Genomic DNA, 17,493 nt, shown 5'->3' with positions numbered 1-17,493 from the left:
CGGTTTGGCACTGCCACACAGTTTTACACGAGGCCACCATGCTATACACCCTCACTTTCTATGTAGGGAATTCTGTCATTGTGTGTGTGTGGGGGGGGTGCCTTTTTGTCATGGGGCGTGTGTGGCGGATTTGTCGTCACCTTTGAAAAGAGGCCCTAGGCTATACGGAGCAGTTCTTTCTTAATAATAACAAAGGGCAGTCTTCTTCCCCCTCCTTGTCCTTATCCTTGGGAAGAGCAGGGACACTCAGCGCACGCCGACACCGCAGCCTTTGCCCTACTGTGTGCACTTATCTCCCTCCACCGCAAAAAAATAAAATAAAAGGAGGGGAAAGGCCTCCTCGGAGCTCGCCGCCTTTCTGCCGCCCACGGGGGCTTTTTTCCTGTCAGGCTTCCAAGCCTGGCGCGCCTGAGCAAAACAAAAGCTTCCTCCGCTCGCGGCGCCTGGGCCGCCTCGCGTTTTGGGGTGGTTTTTTTTTTTCCTTCGCGAGGCGGAGCTTCGCGCGCAGGCTGTGGGAGGGCGGGAGGGCGGGCCTGGCGGGCTCCGGGGGTGGGACGGGGGGCGGGCCGAGGCTCCTCTCGCTCCTCTCGGCGTCAGCAAGGCAGCCGCGGCCGCTTGGGCGAGTCGGTGAGGTGGGGGGGGGAAAGAGCCTCAGCCGTGGTCGCCGGACAACACTTGAGGCGAGCGGCCTTCGGAGTGCGGGTGAGTAGCCGGGGTGGAGTGGGGGAAAAGGGCACGGGGGGAAAAGGGGGCTTCGACCTCCCTCGCCGTCGGAGTCGCTGAGGGGAGGAGGAGGAGGAGGAAGGCAAGTTGTTTCCGTCGCCTGGCCAGGGCGGACGGGCGGACGCTCCCGCCGTCCCCGTCGGGGCACATTTCTCCTCAGCGAGGGGTCGCCCCGCGCTGTCCGCTCGCCAGCAACTCCTCCGACTTCGTTTCCCCTCTTCCCTCCTGGACTCCCGCCGGGTGTGTGGGGGTCCCAGCTGGGCACCTGCCTCTGCCCGCCTTCCCTCTGCTTTCGGCGGCGGCGTGCGCGCTGCTGCGTGTGCTTTTCCTCGCCTGCTTTTCCCCGGCAGAGAGGGAGGGATCTCGGCGGTTGCTGCTGCTGCTCCCGTTGCTGTAGCTGCAGCTTCTTCTTGTTTTGCTGTTGAGCAACTTTTTCCCCTTCCTCTCCCCGCCGCTTTCCCGCCCCGCGGTGCCTTCCTTGGACGGTGCCCGTCCGGAGGTGGCTGGCTGGAGCCCAACTTGGGCGCTGCCGCCGTCAGGATCGGGTCTGGGCGAAAAGAGGGACGACCCGCTCGGAGGCCGCCAAAGAGCTGGCAGCTTCCTCGGAGATTCAAGGCGGGTTTATTTGTTTTGCCCATGTTGCTGCTCCATTTCCACCTCCTGTCCTGTCTGGTGGTTATGGTTGTTTCGGGAGATGCTTTTAAAGATATTGTGTCTGGACCAGGAGGAGAGAGCGTCTGCTGCATCATCGGGCAAAGAAAAGCGGTTTCCCTTGGGAAATAATAATCCTTTTTTTTTGGTAGCGGCTGGCGAGGGAGTTAAAGATCTGTTCAGTAGACAACAACCCCCCTCTTTTTCTTCTTCTTTGTAGGGGTTTATCGCTTGCATACACTCAGCTGGCCCTTTTCTCCATTCTTCCCCTACGCGATCTTCTATGTTTTCTTTATTTTTTTTGAAGTTTCTGACTTCACGCATTAAGATTTAATCCGTTATTTCCGACCCACTGAAGAGACAGGAGGACCAGCGTTATTGCTCACAGTATGAGTGTTTCTCTCCTTTCCCCCACAATTTGGTAAGGAAGCCGGGAAGTGAAAGGCTGTGCTTTTCTTTTCAAAGTTTCCCATGCCGCCTCCGATTAATCCTAAAACCGCTGCTGCTGTTCAAAAGACTAAAAGGCTGCTGGACGCTTTGGAGTGTATTTCATTATACACAGGGCATGCTTGTTAGTTTTTGCAAAGAATGCTGTAAGAAGAGAGCCTTCAATCTACAAATGCACCATAACAGCTATCTTAACTAAATTGCACAAATATTATCAACCTGTGGGGAAGTAATGCATGTGACTTTCATCATCTATCTTACTAGTCTTCATAAACTATCACTCCTGTTATTTATTGAAGTGCACCATTGTTGTGCATGGTGCTTTATGGCAGGGGCAGATTGCCTCTGGTCCTCCAGTTGTTACAGCTTGCATTATTTCTGACCATTGGCCATGCTGGCTACAGTCATTGTAGTTCAGCAACATTGGGGGGGGGGCATGGGTCAACCACTCCTGCTTTACAGGATACAAGAAAACTGCTTTCTGCCCCAAGGAGCTTGCAGTCTAAAAGTCACAAGAGCAGAAGCAGGGGAGTGGAAGCAGGGGTGCTGACAGGAATAATGTGCAGTTATTTCAGTTACATGTATTTAGGCTTAAATACAATAGGGTGTGGTAACTTGAGGGTTAAATCTTTCCAGAGCCAGAACATGACTTTACTCCAGCTTCTAACATGGTACCACTTTGCATTATTTTTGTTAAGTACATCCCTTCTTTTTCTCTTCTTCGCCCTCACCTACTTGTTCCTCTGTTTTTGTCACCTCACTTTTCTTAATCTTTCTTTCTCTGTCTCTTAAGCACAGCTGAACTCTAAACAAAATAAATGAGAGTGGGTGCTGCAGACCCACCTTTGTTGGGGGTACAATTGAATTTGGATGCTGACCCCAGTAGTGTCAGACTCAGTGATCTATGATAAAATGCTTCTTAATATGCACTTTCAATTTATCAGAACTGCAGTGTGTTTAGTTTCAGGCCACGCTGGGGACTACTTTTGCAATTAATGTTCATTGAAACCTTGACAAGTATAAGCTGCTGAGGGGTAGGTGTGTGGGACGGAGAGAGAGAGAGAGAGCTTGGCCCCAAGGCAAATATACAAAATCCCTTTAAATCTATTGCCTTCATGTGTATACAAATAACTGTGGTCTTAATTCTGCAAACATGCAGACTCTTTCTATTTTTGATCGGTGTGCTACTAACCGCATCAGGGTTGAAAAATTGGAAATGAAGAGCAACTGAAACCATGCTAGCACTGAACAATTAGTTTCTAATTTTAAAATGTTTGATCAAGCCAAGCTTTTGTGTTTAAGAGACTCACAGCACAAATCTACCCAAAAGATAGTCCCATTGAAATCAAAGAGGCTTACTCATACTTAAGGGTTAGGATTGAGGCCTAAGCGATATTGCCTCATATTAATCTCCTGGGCTGAACATTACCTACTCCTAGGCTAATTGAACTTAAAAGTGTTTTAGAATTGGAGAATAACAGGAATTTATACTACCTTCAAAATTAGCTTCTTTCTCACACAAGGTGCTAGTCTCTTCTCTCTCTCTCTCTCTCTCTCTCTCTCTCTCTCTCTCTCTCTCTCTCCCCCCCCCCCCATTTTAACAGGTTGCAGAAGAGTAGAGAAGTCACAGGCTTGCTAACAGTTACTGATAATAGGGCAAGATTTTACTTATTTTTATCAAAGTTCTATGGAATGTTTTAGAATATAACTTCACAAATTTCACTGCACTACTGAAATAGTAACTTCTCAATATAAGTTATGGTTTCAGGAAGAATGGTGAATATATGGTTCCTCTTTGATAAGTAGTGCTCATCAATATTAAGCATATATATTAGTGTTTAGTGTTCGTGTTGACCTCTTGGAGCACTTAAGATTAGGGTGATTTGTTCTGGTTTTATATGACCCACAGATTTATTTATTTTTAATCTCAGAGATTATAAATCTCTGAGTAAGATTAAATAGGTACCATAAAATAAATCTGGCTAATTAGTGGGAAACTGTAGTAGAATTTGATAGTATCTGGAACTGGAATAAACATATATTCTCCTCTGTTCACTTGTACTTCAATTTTCCTCTTTACCTGTGTTTTCTCCTTTGTTGAATTATACACTGTAAACTCATTAGGCAGGAACCTATTCTCTTACACTTTCCAAAGCACTATAGAGTACATCACTATAGAATATAGACAGATGAAAGTTCTGGTAGTGGTAAAACTTACATTACTTCCAAAATGTCAAAACTTCCCACAAAATCTGAACCATATTCCATATGGGTAGCTGCTTTGTATGAAGCAATTATCAGAATGGTTATGAATGTGATTGCCTTACCACTGATTGGGCTGCTTTGATGTCCAGTTTGCCAGCATTGACTTAGTCCTGAGGGGAATGTAAGGAGATTCACAGGAAAGCTGATGATATTTCAGAATTTATTATGAGTCAGGTGTGAACCTATGAGCCTATCAGTTGGGACAGTGGACTGGTAGAGAGTAAGGTACCTGGGAATTATAAGTTTTAAATGTGGAATATTGGAATTGGTCAGCTGGCTGCACTAAAAGGAGTAGAGCAATAGGCTTTTGTGGTTTTTGGATCCTAAATAAGTGTTTGGGGAGAAAGGTATTCAGAAGGCTTGAATAAGGTGCTCAGCACAGCTTTGCTGTGGACTGGGCATTTTCTGCCTTTCTTGAGACATTTCCAAATCCAAGTTGTCATGGGAGCTCTTTATTGTTTGTTTGTTTATGCTGGGACATTATCTCGCTCAGTTCATGTAGAGCAAAAAAGAGGCAACAGCGCTAGCATACAACAGGAAATAATAATCCAGGATTGCCGAAAATGGCAACATGTTATTCTTAAATCTGTGCACACCTTTTGCAAAAATAAACTCTTCCTCAGGGAGAGTATAACAACAAATCTATCTATCCTCATTTGCAATCTAAAGCATTTTAACATGAAATTACTGGCCATATAATGCTGCTCCTCCATTAACTATGAATCTGTTTGGCAGACCATGATGCATCTTTCAGATAGCAACTGTATTTGGTGGGCCATTTGCCTACATAATCTGGGTCTTGTGTGTTTTATGTGCCTGTTTGCCTTCTCCTCTGAACCGTTGCTCTGGCATGAGCAGGAGAAGTACAGTTAGTAAGCTGCAAGGCAGAGGGAGTAATAGACTGCTTGGAAAGCCTGCAGCCTTTCACTGAGAAGAAATGTTATCTGACTCATTAGCTGATTCTGGCAGATCTACTTTTGAATTTACAATGCTTTCCTGTCCACCAAGAATTGCCATAGCTCAACTTCTCTTCCTTTCTTTGGAAACAGTACATTTGAAGTATTTCAGAGTTCTCCTATTCTGGGTAATGCCATATGTTTCATAAAGGTTTAATTATCTGTATATTAAATTTGTTACTAACCAGCATAAAGTCACGGAGAGTATCTTACCACCCTTGTGTGAGCATTACAAGTAACCGGTCTTCTTTCCAAGTTGGAAGCTGTAGAGGTTGGAGGGGGAGCCTCATCCTCCCAATGTTTGGACATCAGTCCCTGTCTTCTCTCAGCTCTAAGATTGGGAGGAAAACTGAGAGTTCATTATCCAGTATGTCTTGCCATAGCTTGGACTAGCAAATGCCCCACAATGCTTTCCTGTGGGAAAGACTGACTAAGCAATTATTTGGCTACTTGGAGGAGAGGTGCCTAGTGCACTGTGCTTCAGAGCAACCAAACTAACTAGAGCATGCAGATCTTTTTCTACATCTGTGCTAATAATAGGAAGGTGGATAGGAAGGCGTTCTTGGTTATTGCATCTGAGCACTCCCTCCCTGTTTGTCGTAAGGGGTTTCCTGGGAAGGTGGGGGCAGGAACCCGCTGATTGCCCTTTTTGATTTTATTAGAAGCACAGACAACCATTTTGGACCCCTTGATATGTTACTTATTCTCTATGAATACTCTTTCTTTGACAAAGATTTTGTGCCCATTGGTGGTGGTTGGCATAAAATTTCATCAAATTCAATTAGTTTTACTATTGTCTGCTGCAGTTTTTCTAATACTTGAGTGTTTTTTGTTTTGGGCTTGGCAGTCTAAACTGGAATCCTAGCTTCTTATCTATGACTTTTTTTAAGCTGATAGTTTGCATAATATAATATACACCCTTACCATTGACTTTGGCTAGCGTTATTAGCATCCCTGTTAATCAAGATGATGAATTCAACCTATTGGCTAAGCAGGTCACCTTGAGTTTAAGCAGATTCTCTTAGGCCATGTTAGTATTTTCATAAATATGTGCTAATAGGTCTATAAGACTTCTGTTTAGTGTTAAACGCTTAGAACTGAGTGCCACAGTGTTATAAAATCTGCATTCCACAACACACACTTTAAAACAGACTGTGTTAAGGAACTTTAGATTGAAAGCAAATGTAATATAGATATTACAAAGTTGTATACCTTAACTGTGGCCAGCTCTGCAAGACCTCTCTGACATCAGAGCAAAACTAAGAATGAAGTGCCTAATTCTGAGGTCATTAAATCTTCATTTGCTGCACATTTTCTGTCTGGAAGTTTTGGCTCTGAAGGCTTCTGTATTCTGAGCAATTAGTTACTCATTTTTGAAAGGTTTATTTCAGGTATTTGGAACCTGTGGCGTTCCAGATGTTGGACTACAGCTGCATTCATACCTGTTTGGCACAGATGGGATTGGAGTTTTAATAGCATATGGAGGGCTGCAAGTTCCACATGCCTGGTTTAATTATTGTAAAGTAATTTAATCTCAGGATGGCCAAGCACTACTGTGATTGTCTCACAATCCCGTTGGGATTTGGTGAGTATAGCCTAAGAGTATTCAGAAAACATTGAGGGAAGTTTTTGGTGGCTAGGCATGTTCAGAAAATCCTCATTGAGGGAAGTTTTTGGTGGCTAGGCATGTTCAGAAAATCCTCATGGTTTTGTGAGCTTTACCAATTTACTCCACCACCATCTGGGATGCAAAGAGAGACTAACTAGGATAGGGAGAGAGTGCAGCTTCCTTTCCTGTTATCCCATCCCTCTCTTAAGCCTTAAGAAAGTCAAAATAGGCTCATATTGGGGAGCAGGGGAATATAGCAGCGGGGGGGGGGGAGGGAAATTGAAACAGCCAAATGCAAGTGACATGAAGAGTATAATTTTCTTCTTCTTCCTAAGGCTTGTGGGTTGGGATACAATCCAGATGGGTCCATTGCAGGAACTGAAGCACATTTGCAGCCATAGCATCTGCCAGCTACTTCCAGACTTTAGGGAGGCCTTTTCTGTCTGCTCATCCCCTTTCCCCCTAACTTTGAGACCTTGAGGAAATGAAGATGCCTTAAGAGATTGAGGAGGGTTGAATTGCGAGCCGGTGCAGGGCCAGTCAAGGAGGCCCTATTGTACCCGCCTCAGTTGAGCTCATCCTCTAACAATGAACAGGTGCTTGTATTGTTATGCATCCCTGACTGAATTATTGTGACATCCTAATTTAACCTGCTCTGTTATGTGAACAATTAGGTCTGCTCAGAACAGTATGTAACTAGAAAGGCAGCAATATTTCAAACAACTCATTCCTTAGTCATCAGCTAGTTTTGCTGGAAGGAGACTTTAAGGAAGCACCAGCCTTTCCTCTTAAGATCCTGCCAGAAAGCTCTTTTATAACAGCTGCTTCCTCCATTCCCCTTCTTCCTCAGTACAGTGGTACCTCGGGTTACAAGCGCTTCGGGTTACAAATGCTTGGGGTTACAAACTCTGCTAACCCAGAAATAGTACCTTGGGTTGAGAACTTTGCCCCAGGATGAGAATGGAAATCGCGTGGTGATGGTGCGGCAGCAGTGGGAGGCCCCGTTAACGAAAGCACACCTCAGGTTAAGAACAGTTTTGGGTTAAGAACAGACCTCCAGAATGAATTAAGTTCATAACCTGAGGTACCACTGTATTAGCATTTGGGACCAGTTTTGGCCCAAGGCTGTCAGTTGCTGATTGCTAGGCTTTTAGGTCTCATAAAAAGTGTTTTACCATATTTCGCTGTTTCTCATCTTATGGGACAAATGTGACTGCTAAGTGCTTTATGCACAATATGATTTGGTTTTCTTCAGTTTACTGAATATTTTACTGTCTCTAAAACAAAAGGTAAGGCAATAATTAGAGAGTGGAGTGATCTGTGTAGGTATCCAGCTGTGTAAATCTGTTGCTGGCCTGGCATTGTTGCTAGTCTTTGCTTGCCCTGGGGTAGTGTTCTTGCTTCTGATGTGCAAGGGTGTACAACTTCAGTCAGCTGTCAGCCTTGCAGCATCTGATTATTTCTGCCAATCTGATGTCAGTTTGAGGACGGGGAAAGTACTTACAAGAAGAAATGCTGTGACTTAAATATTACATGCTCCAGACAGGTGGAGAGGCAGTTATCTTTCAACCCCTGGAGCTCTTGTCAAGTTCCATTTTATATGACTAACGGAGTTGCTCAACATGCATCCAGTACCTTAAAATATGCATGGGATGAATGTGTGTGAAGCTATGTTCTACAAAGGAACTCCCCTCACATGTTATATTGACATACTAGGAGGTCAAGTGGTAACAAAACTAGACTGGTCTCATGTTTTAAAAATCTAGTATATTGAACATCTGAATCCTCTGAGAGTCTGAAGTTTGACTTTTTAAAAAACCTCCAAAGTTGCAAGTATTAGTGTTTAATACAGAATATGTGCCGTATGTGGTTCTGTATCAAAATCTCATTTGACTCTGCAATTCTGGTGCTGAGACTATGGAAAGCAGCACCAGATATGGATTTCTCAAAAATCTTACTAGCTTTGTTCTAAAGTGCATCAGACTTCTTTATCCTTTGCCAAATTTTAGATTAGATTTTTAAATCTTCAGCTCACCCTACCTTTTTATCAAACCTTTGATGCTTGTGTACCAGTCTGCTGTCATGTGGAAGCAAATCCCTGAACCCGTTAGTCGCCCCTCCTCAGTTGACGATTTCTAGTTTAATCTCTTTCTTGCGGCTATTACCATGTTAGGCTAATCATAGCTTTGCATGAAATCACAACTTTATGGCAAGAATATCCTTGCTGTTGTTAGGTTTAATGATATGATATATTTATATATTGCTTTTTTTAGGTCTCCTAGGCCTCCAAAGCAGTGAGCAGCCTATTGAACAGCATGTTAATGCAACATTTTAATACAACGAAAGATGGAATAAAAGTAAAGCAAACCAACCATTGAAACAATATATGGATATTATTATTATTATTATAAACTACTTATAATAAAACTTTTTTTACTATAAACTCTTTAGTATAAGATAGATGGCATTTCTTGCTGGAAGCAGTTTCTGTGCATAGTTTGTTTTCCAATACATGTTTAAAACTTTGCAGGGCTATTTGTAAAAGCAGCTATTGTGTTGTCTTGCCAGTTTATACAACAACTTTATTTGTACTGCTTTTCCTTGAAGAAATTTATAACCCTCTGGATGTTGCTGGACTACGACTCCAGCCATCCCTGACAGGGCGGTTTACAGTATAAAAATATATAACATGATAAACAAAACAATCTCCCCCAACTCCCAGTTTAAAAGGCCATAGGTTGGCTAATTAAACAAAGGCCTGGGAGAAGAGGAATGGTTTTGCCTGGTACCTAAAGCTATGTAAACGCATCAGACAAGCGTTCCTGGGGAGACCATTTCACAAATGGAGAGCCTACATTGGAGGGCCAATTCTTGTGTTGCCATGCTTTGAACCTCTTGTGGACGAGGCACATGAAGAAGGACCTCAAATAATGAGTGCAGGGTCCGGGTCAGTTCATTTTGGGAGATGTGGTCCTTCAAGGCAGGGGTGCACAGTACAGGCCTGTGGCTTAAGGTTTACTCCTACAAAGGTATAACCCTGTCAGTTGAATATTTCGTGATATCCAGCAAATAAAAAAAAATCAAGTAGGGGATCTCCCACATCTCTTGAACCTGTCTTGATATTTGTCTGGATGCTTCAATGGTGGACCATATTGCCTTATGACCAAGTAAATCTGTAATTGTACATTTCTTTTTTCTTAACTATGAATGCTTAGTATTTGTTAGATATTATATCTCAAGTCAGCTTCAAAATGGAAGGCTGGTTCTTGACAAGGAAAAATTACTTGTGTGTTACTGGGACCAGTGTTTACAAGCAATAAAATTCATGTGGGTATTATGCTATATTCAGGTGCAGACACTAATCTTCAGAATTTTGCTTTAACTGCAGTATTTGTCTATTGAGATTATATATCTCTTCTGCTAATATTGGGATGTGATCATAATGACTAATCACATACTTGTTGGCCTTGTAAGATAAGTATTTTGCTGTTTTTCAACTCTGGCTATCCTTCTAAATTTTCTTTACAGTTTGTGTTTCCCAAACAAATACTAATAACCTGTTTCATGATCCTTGTACACAGTGACTGTTGCTGCACTCTGTACTCTGTACTCCCATCAGAATCGCTATTGGGAAGGCTGGAGGGAACATGGTTTTACATGGTGGTGCATGTCTATGGCCATTCTCACTGTCAATTCTGGTTAAACCACCTGCATGTGGCCTGCTTCCCGCTGATCTCTGCATGTTGCTCTGAGGAGGAAAATGACTGTCTACATTTGTATTAAATTCTGGAAGTTGCTAAGTATAGAACACGAATGCCCAACCTGTGGTTCCACAGATGTTGTTGGACTTCAGCCCTTGGCATCCCTCACCATCAGCTGTGCTGGCTGGGTTGGTTGGGAGTTGGAAGTCCAGCAATAACTGCAGGGTCACAGGTGAGAAAGCCTAGTCTAGAGTGAGGAGCTTTTTGTTTTCCATTCCAGTTAAGAAACTTTTGGAAAGGTCAGATCCCTTGAGCAGGCTGCTTAAGTCATCACCGTTTTGGGTAACGTTTGAAATTTGCCAGGCGCCAGGGGCATTTTGTACCTGGTTTTCAGCCACTTGTAACTAAGTGAAGATGCCTGGGTGCCAGGATGACACCTGGCATCTCCACCATCTAGGGGTGCATGCCTAGGGATCCTTGGATCTTGCCTGATTTTGGACACTAGAAACACAGCCTGTAGAACTTTATCTGTTATATTTTATCTGCACAATCAGAATGAATTTCAGGAACCAAAAAGTCGTATTGAAAAATACGACTTTTGAACTGCTTGGCCCCAAAATGGCAACTAGGCATTTTGTTTTGGCAACTTTAACTCTGGTTGAAGGAGCCATTTGGCACCTAGCTTCTATATCATGAGTTTCTAACAATGGGGGCAGGGTCTTCCAAGCAGTTGCATAAAAAAACCTGATCATCTAGTCATATGCCATTTTCTGGAATGGGGGTGGAATAAATTTTGAAATTCTATTGTGAAAAATGCTAGTTTCCTTTGGTAGAGGGAGCAGACAAAATGGTCTGTACTTTAGGGAAGAACAACAACAACGAAATAATAATGACAGTAGCATAATAAAGCATTTCAGCTGTTAAACCTGTTTGTGGATAATTGAGATTCTCCAACCTAGACAATTGCTGGGCAGGTGGCTGTTCCAGTACTGTTTGATCAGATACGTACGTTATATATTTTGTTCCACCCTTTATTCAAATAACTCAAGAGTAGTGACAGAATTTCCCCCCATTGTATCTTCTATCTTTTTATCTGTACCTGTAGAGAAGTAGTAGCTAACTCACAGTGTGGGTCAGATCCAGTCCCTACAAACCTTTATTGGGCTCAAGAAGTTCCTGACAAATTTGAATCAATATACAGTGGTGCGTCAGGTTACATTCACTTCAGGTTACATACGCTTCAGGTTACGGATTCAGCTAACCCAGAAATCATGCTTCAGGTTAAGAACTTTGCTTCAGGATGAGAACAGAAATTGTGCTCCGGTGGCGCGGCGGCAGCAGGAGGCCCCATTAGCTAAAGTGGTGCTTCAGGTTAAGAAAAGTTTCAAGTTAAGAATGGACCTCTGGAACGAATTAAGTACTTAACACGAGGTACCACTGTATCTTTAAATTTGCTCATTTTCATGTATAAGGATGAGATTGTGTATATTTCCTAATACATTTTAGTGGAAAGGGACCTTTTTATTTTCACAAACTTTATAAAGAGTCCACTCATTTCTAGTGTGTTATATATTTATTTCTAAATGCCTCAGGCATTATTGAATTGAAGGGCGGTGTATTCTTAGTTGCAATAACCACATTTCTCATGTTAACATAGTTTGATGTAATATATTGTGCATTAAAAAATCAAGCAGGGTTACAACAGATTAAAACCATACACATTCCCCCAGGCATTTGTTTAATTGTGATGAGTTATCGTCACCCATATATGGCTGATGTTTTGCTGTTGTTGATGCAATTCTTGAGGTTACTGTTTTTATTAATGTAGGCTGGGGGTCCATTTTTTGGACCAAATGCTGCATTTCCTAGTAAGCAACCTTCTGGGGACCAAGTGATGAGTGATGTGTACAATGGGCTGCATCCCACCCCCACAAAAGCCAGAGATTTCTGCAACATTTCCTCACGCCTTGCAAAGTAAAAATAGAAATAAAATGAATTATTATGAAAATAAGATATATATAGGCGGTGTGTGTGCGTGCCAAATATCCTCACTCAGGGTGCCATATTACTAAAATCTGCCCCTGTGGTTATATTCCAACCTGGCAACAGTACTGGAGGACGTTCTAGATTGGGGCCAGCAAGAACATTATGTGGGGTGCATATGGAGGTCTAGTGTCAGGAAGGCGAACTGGACCTGGCCAGCAGACCTGATCTTTATCTTCTACATACATGGATCCTCCTTCCCCTCAGGACTGCCCACCTGTAACTCACGTAACATGACAATGATGTTGGATTACCCAGTTTTGCCTACGTGCTTGGAAGTCAAACTGTGTAGGCAATGGCATCCCATTTTACAAACCCTGATTGTCAGGGCTTGCAAAGTACTGTGCAAGGGGCTTTGGGGGTGCTTGCAAAACCCCTTTTGGCCTGGCCATGTCTTTATCAGCCTCACACCTGACATCATGCACGGCATCGGTTGAAGGGCAGTTGGGTGTGGTTTGGCCAAAAGGTTCTGGACAGAAGTATGCTGGCTTAGAGATTCTTCACCTCTGGCCTAATGTGAAGAAGTGCCTGAAAATTGCATTTGAGCAGCCATTTGGGACTTGCTGACAGTTAGTTGGCTTCAGGAGGAATGTAACTCTTACCTCATGGCTGTAATTAAAAGTAGGGTCGTGATCTTAACATTCATAGTTTGCATTTGATGAATGTTTAAAGAGACTTTTCATGTAAATAGAGTAATTTCTTCCCAGTCCTAAAGTCTGAATAATTTTGCTTGTTTTCTATTCTTAATAACAATGGGCATGTATGGGAGAATGCTGTTTTGAATGCTTACTTCCATACTGGAGGTGCCAAATCTGTTAGAGCAACTTCAAAGCTCAGTCCTGGAAACTGCTGGAGATGGAAAGAAAGACAGGGCACATACATTATGCTTGCATTCCTACTGAGTAAAATTGAGAATTGGCACTTTGGCTTACTTTTAACTATGTGCAACAGGGCACAGAATGCCTGCCAGATACAGCATATGCAGATTATACTGACTTTGTGGGTATTAATAGAGAAAAGTTGAGATAAGGTTTTGCCTGAAGCCTTCTTCCTGCTGTTTCTGAAATTCACTCCAAGAAAATTCACTCCAAATGTCAGAAAACACTTCTGGGTTGATACCAATGCTATGCAGCAATGTTGCTTCTTTATTCAAATATCCTTAGCTGCTTAGAAAATATCTGAGACTAGTTAGTACTGTTGCCTCTGCAGCAGTTTACTTATTTTAGTAAAACTGAAGTGGATATATCTGTGCATTTGTTCTTAGAATCACAAAATCATCAAATGGTAGAATTTAGAGTTGGAAGGGACTCTGAGGCTCATCTGGTCCAAACCCTTGCAATGCAGGAATCTCAACTAGACCGTACATGACAGATGGCCATCCAACCTCTGTTTAAAAACTTCCAAGAAAGGAGAGTCCACCACCTCTTATGGGAGTCTGTTCCACTGCCAAACAGTTCTTACTGTCAGAAAGGGCTTCCTGATGTTTAGTCGGAATCTCCTTTCTTGTAACTTGAATTCATTGGTTTAAGTCCTAGCCTTCGGAGCAGGAGAAAAAAAGCTTGCTCCATTCTCCATGTGACAGCTCTTAAGATATTTGAAGTTGACTTTCATATCTTCTCTCAGTCCCCTCTGTACTAGGCTAAGCATACCACATTTCCTCAACTGCTCCTCATAAGGCTTGGTTTCTAGACCTTTATCATCTTGGTCTCCTTCCTTTGCACACATTCTAGCATGTCAATATTCTTCTTAGATTGTGGTGCCCAGAACTGGACGTAGTACTCCAGGTGTGGTCTGACCAAAGCCAAATAGACTGGGACTTCCCTGATTCGAACACTGTACTTCTGTTGATGCAACTTAGAATAGCGTTAGCTTTTTTTTTTTTGTTGCTGCTGCATCACACTATCACACTCAGGTTAAGCTTGTAGTCTACTAAGGCCCCTAGATCCTTTCACACCTATGACTGGCAAGCCAGCTGCCCTCCATCTTATATTTGTGCAGCTGGTTCTTCCTGCCTGTCCCTGTTGACATTCATTTTGTTAGTTTTGACCAGTTCTGCACCTATACTTGAATAACCTGATTTGCAGTTTCCATTTTAAAAGAAACAGAAATATAAACAGCATCGCAACAAGAGTTGAGAATATGTTCAGATGTCCTTAGAGGTTCTGCCCTAGAATTTATCCCGGGACATTTAAGGAACACGTGGTACAGTCTGCACCTCATCTTCGGTGATAATCCAGTTACAGTTCTATTTCTGGATTGTGTTACGAGCAAGTTGGTACCTCATTAAAGAGGTGTGACTTCCTCACAGTATATTACTTCTGCTGTTTGAACAGACACTTGAGCAGCACTGTCCCCTGTAATCTTGCTATTATCAAACTTTAGTAGGTGCCCTCTAGAGCTAAGTTCTCAGTCTTCAGATATATAACCCTCTTATAAAAATACTCTCCAGCTGTGGCAGGTTTACAGGTGCAACACAGTCCAAATAAACAAAAATAAAGCACAGATAAATATTCTAGGTCCAAAATGTGAGCCATAGACAAGGTCAGGCAACAGAGGTTAGTCAATGTGACCTAGGAAGTTCTGTTTAGATACTGCACAGCTAGGAAGAGGAGGCCCTAGCACCAGGAGCCAGAAACTGGTATGGTTTCCACCAACTGAAAGTTCATGAAGGATACCTTATACTCTGGCCTTCTAGACCATCCCTTGACCCAGCTGCTGGTAGTGAAAATGTTTCAGATTCCTTACTCATCAGGTGATCTCTTACTCATGAGCTGTGCAACTACTCTGGATCCATCGATGCATGCTATGTTGTTGCTCTTTAGCATTGACCTTGGGGACAGGGTGGCTCTACCTGCTCCTCTGACAGCTCCAAGGGTTCTTCACCAGACCTATCCCTAGAGGGCTCTTGAAGGGGATCCTCAGCATGGGTTCCCTGCTTGCTCCTCAAAGTCCTTGACCTCTGCGGTAACTGTTTCATCCTCTGAGGACTCCTTGTCTGGTCCCAGGTTAGAGCTAGGCAAGATACCTGCTTGAAATTGCAGATTTGGATAAGTAAATTCTACCTTAGTATAATGCTGTTTGGACCTAAGTATATGATTTTGGGGGGGAGGACTTTCATGAATTTTGGATATTGGAGGCTTCTAGAGAACCATGTTGTTGTTCTAGGCTGGTAGTGTTGAGGGGCGAAACTGTCTGCATGCATTTTGAAAGGCTGAAATAAAGCTTGTGAATTACATGTCTTAAAGAGTTTGTAAGTTGTAAAATAAATGGTAACTTTGCCCGCCTTTTAAAGCTTGGGATAAAGAATGCTGTAAGACTGGTAACATTTTACACAGGTCTATGTTAATGTAAGCTGCCTTGAGAAGCCTATATAGTTTTAAAGGCACTATAGGAAAATAGATGGAATAAATACATGTTTTAAGGGACTTGCATATGATACAGCAGCTTCCTAAACCTTTGGCCAATAGCTCGTTCAGCAAGTACTTTTTGTCACAAGTGTTTTATACTTGTTGGCTTTCTTGGTCTAGTGGTTGTAGCTCTTAGTGTTCTTAGGAATACCTATTTGGCTGCATAGAGGGTAGAAAAATAAAGTCTTGTATACTCTGTCTTGTGTAGCATGCTAATTAATTATATGCAATTTTTAAAAGAGTGAGTCATAAGTTAATTCATATCTCTGTACCAAACCAATGTATTTGCTCTTACTTATGAAAAGCATGCATATTCATCTTTCCAGTTGGCTACCAAAACAGGAATATATAATTTTCCCAATTAAAGTTAATTGCACAATACTGAAAACTCATTAATTCCTATCTATGGTATTACGTATTGTTAATTTATATCAGAGTATCATAAAACAAGCTGGGCTGGGGGAAAGTGTGCGCATACACATGCTTGAGCACACAACTCTTTCTTTATTCTGGTTTATGCATTTGGGACTATTAATGCAATAACAATACTGTCACTGCTTGCCAACCTGTCTTCTAATAGCATGTGATTAGCATTTAGTTTTTAGATTAGCTCATACGTAAAGCTAGAACTTTTATTCTTTGTTCTTGCGTCAAAGCATTATCTATGTGCTCCTTGGAAGGTACTGTTCTTTAAGAATGAAGCTGCTTTATTTATATTTGAGGACTTAATAAGAACAGCTTGTTACTTTTGAGGACTTAGAATATTCATTTGCAGGATACCATTTATGGCCACTTCTGGTCTGAAATTCATAATGTTGGAAGAATCCATGCCCATGTTTATGTGCAACTGGGGATGATTTCCATGTTAGCTTTATGAAACACTGTAATCAACCACCCCTTCCCCTCCACATTCCCCTCTAAAAGAAAGGAGCAAGCACTTTTTGCTGGTGACCTATGACTGGACATCACTTCCAAGTGCAAGTTCTCTCATCTCTCACCTAGATTGGTGTTTGCAAGCAAATTGCCCAGCCACTGCTTCAGTTGCTCTCTCACCCTGCAATGGAACAGTTCATTTTCGATCTGTTGTCTCCAAAGCTGCTTTTGCCCAAGGCAAGTAAGAGGACACCTCTTTGCAGTAGCTTGTGAGAAGCTGTCATAATGTGCATCCCAGTCATTTGGATCCGTATCAAAACCTGCAGCGCAATGTTTGAAAGACATTGGTCACCAAATGGCAATAGTCTTAGTAATTCTGACTGGGGTAGTCAATGGGGTGTTTTCTGTTTGTATAATTTTGACCATTGGTATAGTATTAAAGATCACTTCTCTGTGTGGTTTAGTTGCTTTAATGTTTTATAGTTTGGAGGAAATTATAGCCGTTTTTCATTATCAAACAGAGTTTGACATCAAGAAGTTAAAGGAAGAGAAGACACACTTTGATCTGTAGCTTTTATCAGTACCAAAGGGTCAACTCAAAACTAACATGAGCATGCAGATGACAGCTAGTTTTCCTATCAGTGCAAAGTATATACCTATATCAGAAGCAACTGTAATGAAATACACACATTCCAAAAAACACCAATTTCCTTTCTCCCAAATGTTGCCTTATTCTGTTGAAGGTTTAACATTCAAAATCTAACCAACCAGTTGTCAATAAGCCTGTTCTTGCATATCCCTTAAGGTTCAAAATAATA

At 42.3% G+C, this 17,493-nt stretch overlaps 1 protein-coding gene across 11 annotated transcripts in view; it reads left to right on the top strand.

The window, feature by feature from the left end:
- The first annotated feature begins 374 nt into the window (after window positions 1–374).
- The window catches only part of PAM (peptidylglycine alpha-amidating monooxygenase), a 131,597-nt gene continuing 114,478 nt past the window's right edge, over window positions 375–17,493 (top strand). For 8 of the 11 annotated variants that reach the window (XM_083702252.1, XM_083702248.1, XM_083702251.1 and 5 more), the window contains exon 1: window positions 527–702. The gene's annotated coding sequence lies outside the window, so the exon portion shown is untranslated. Of the gene's footprint in view, window positions 703–17,493 lie in introns of all 11 variants that reach the window. The other 3 variants (XM_083702249.1, XM_083702245.1, XM_083702256.1) reach the window with 3 other exon arrangements.

Source organism: Podarcis gaigeae (assembly GCF_964106915.1).
Source record: "Podarcis gaigeae genome assembly, chromosome: 11".
Classification (NCBI taxonomy): Eukaryota; Metazoa; Chordata; class Lepidosauria; order Squamata; family Lacertidae; genus Podarcis; species Podarcis gaigeae.
This window is presented reverse-complemented; position numbering and strand designations above follow the sequence as displayed.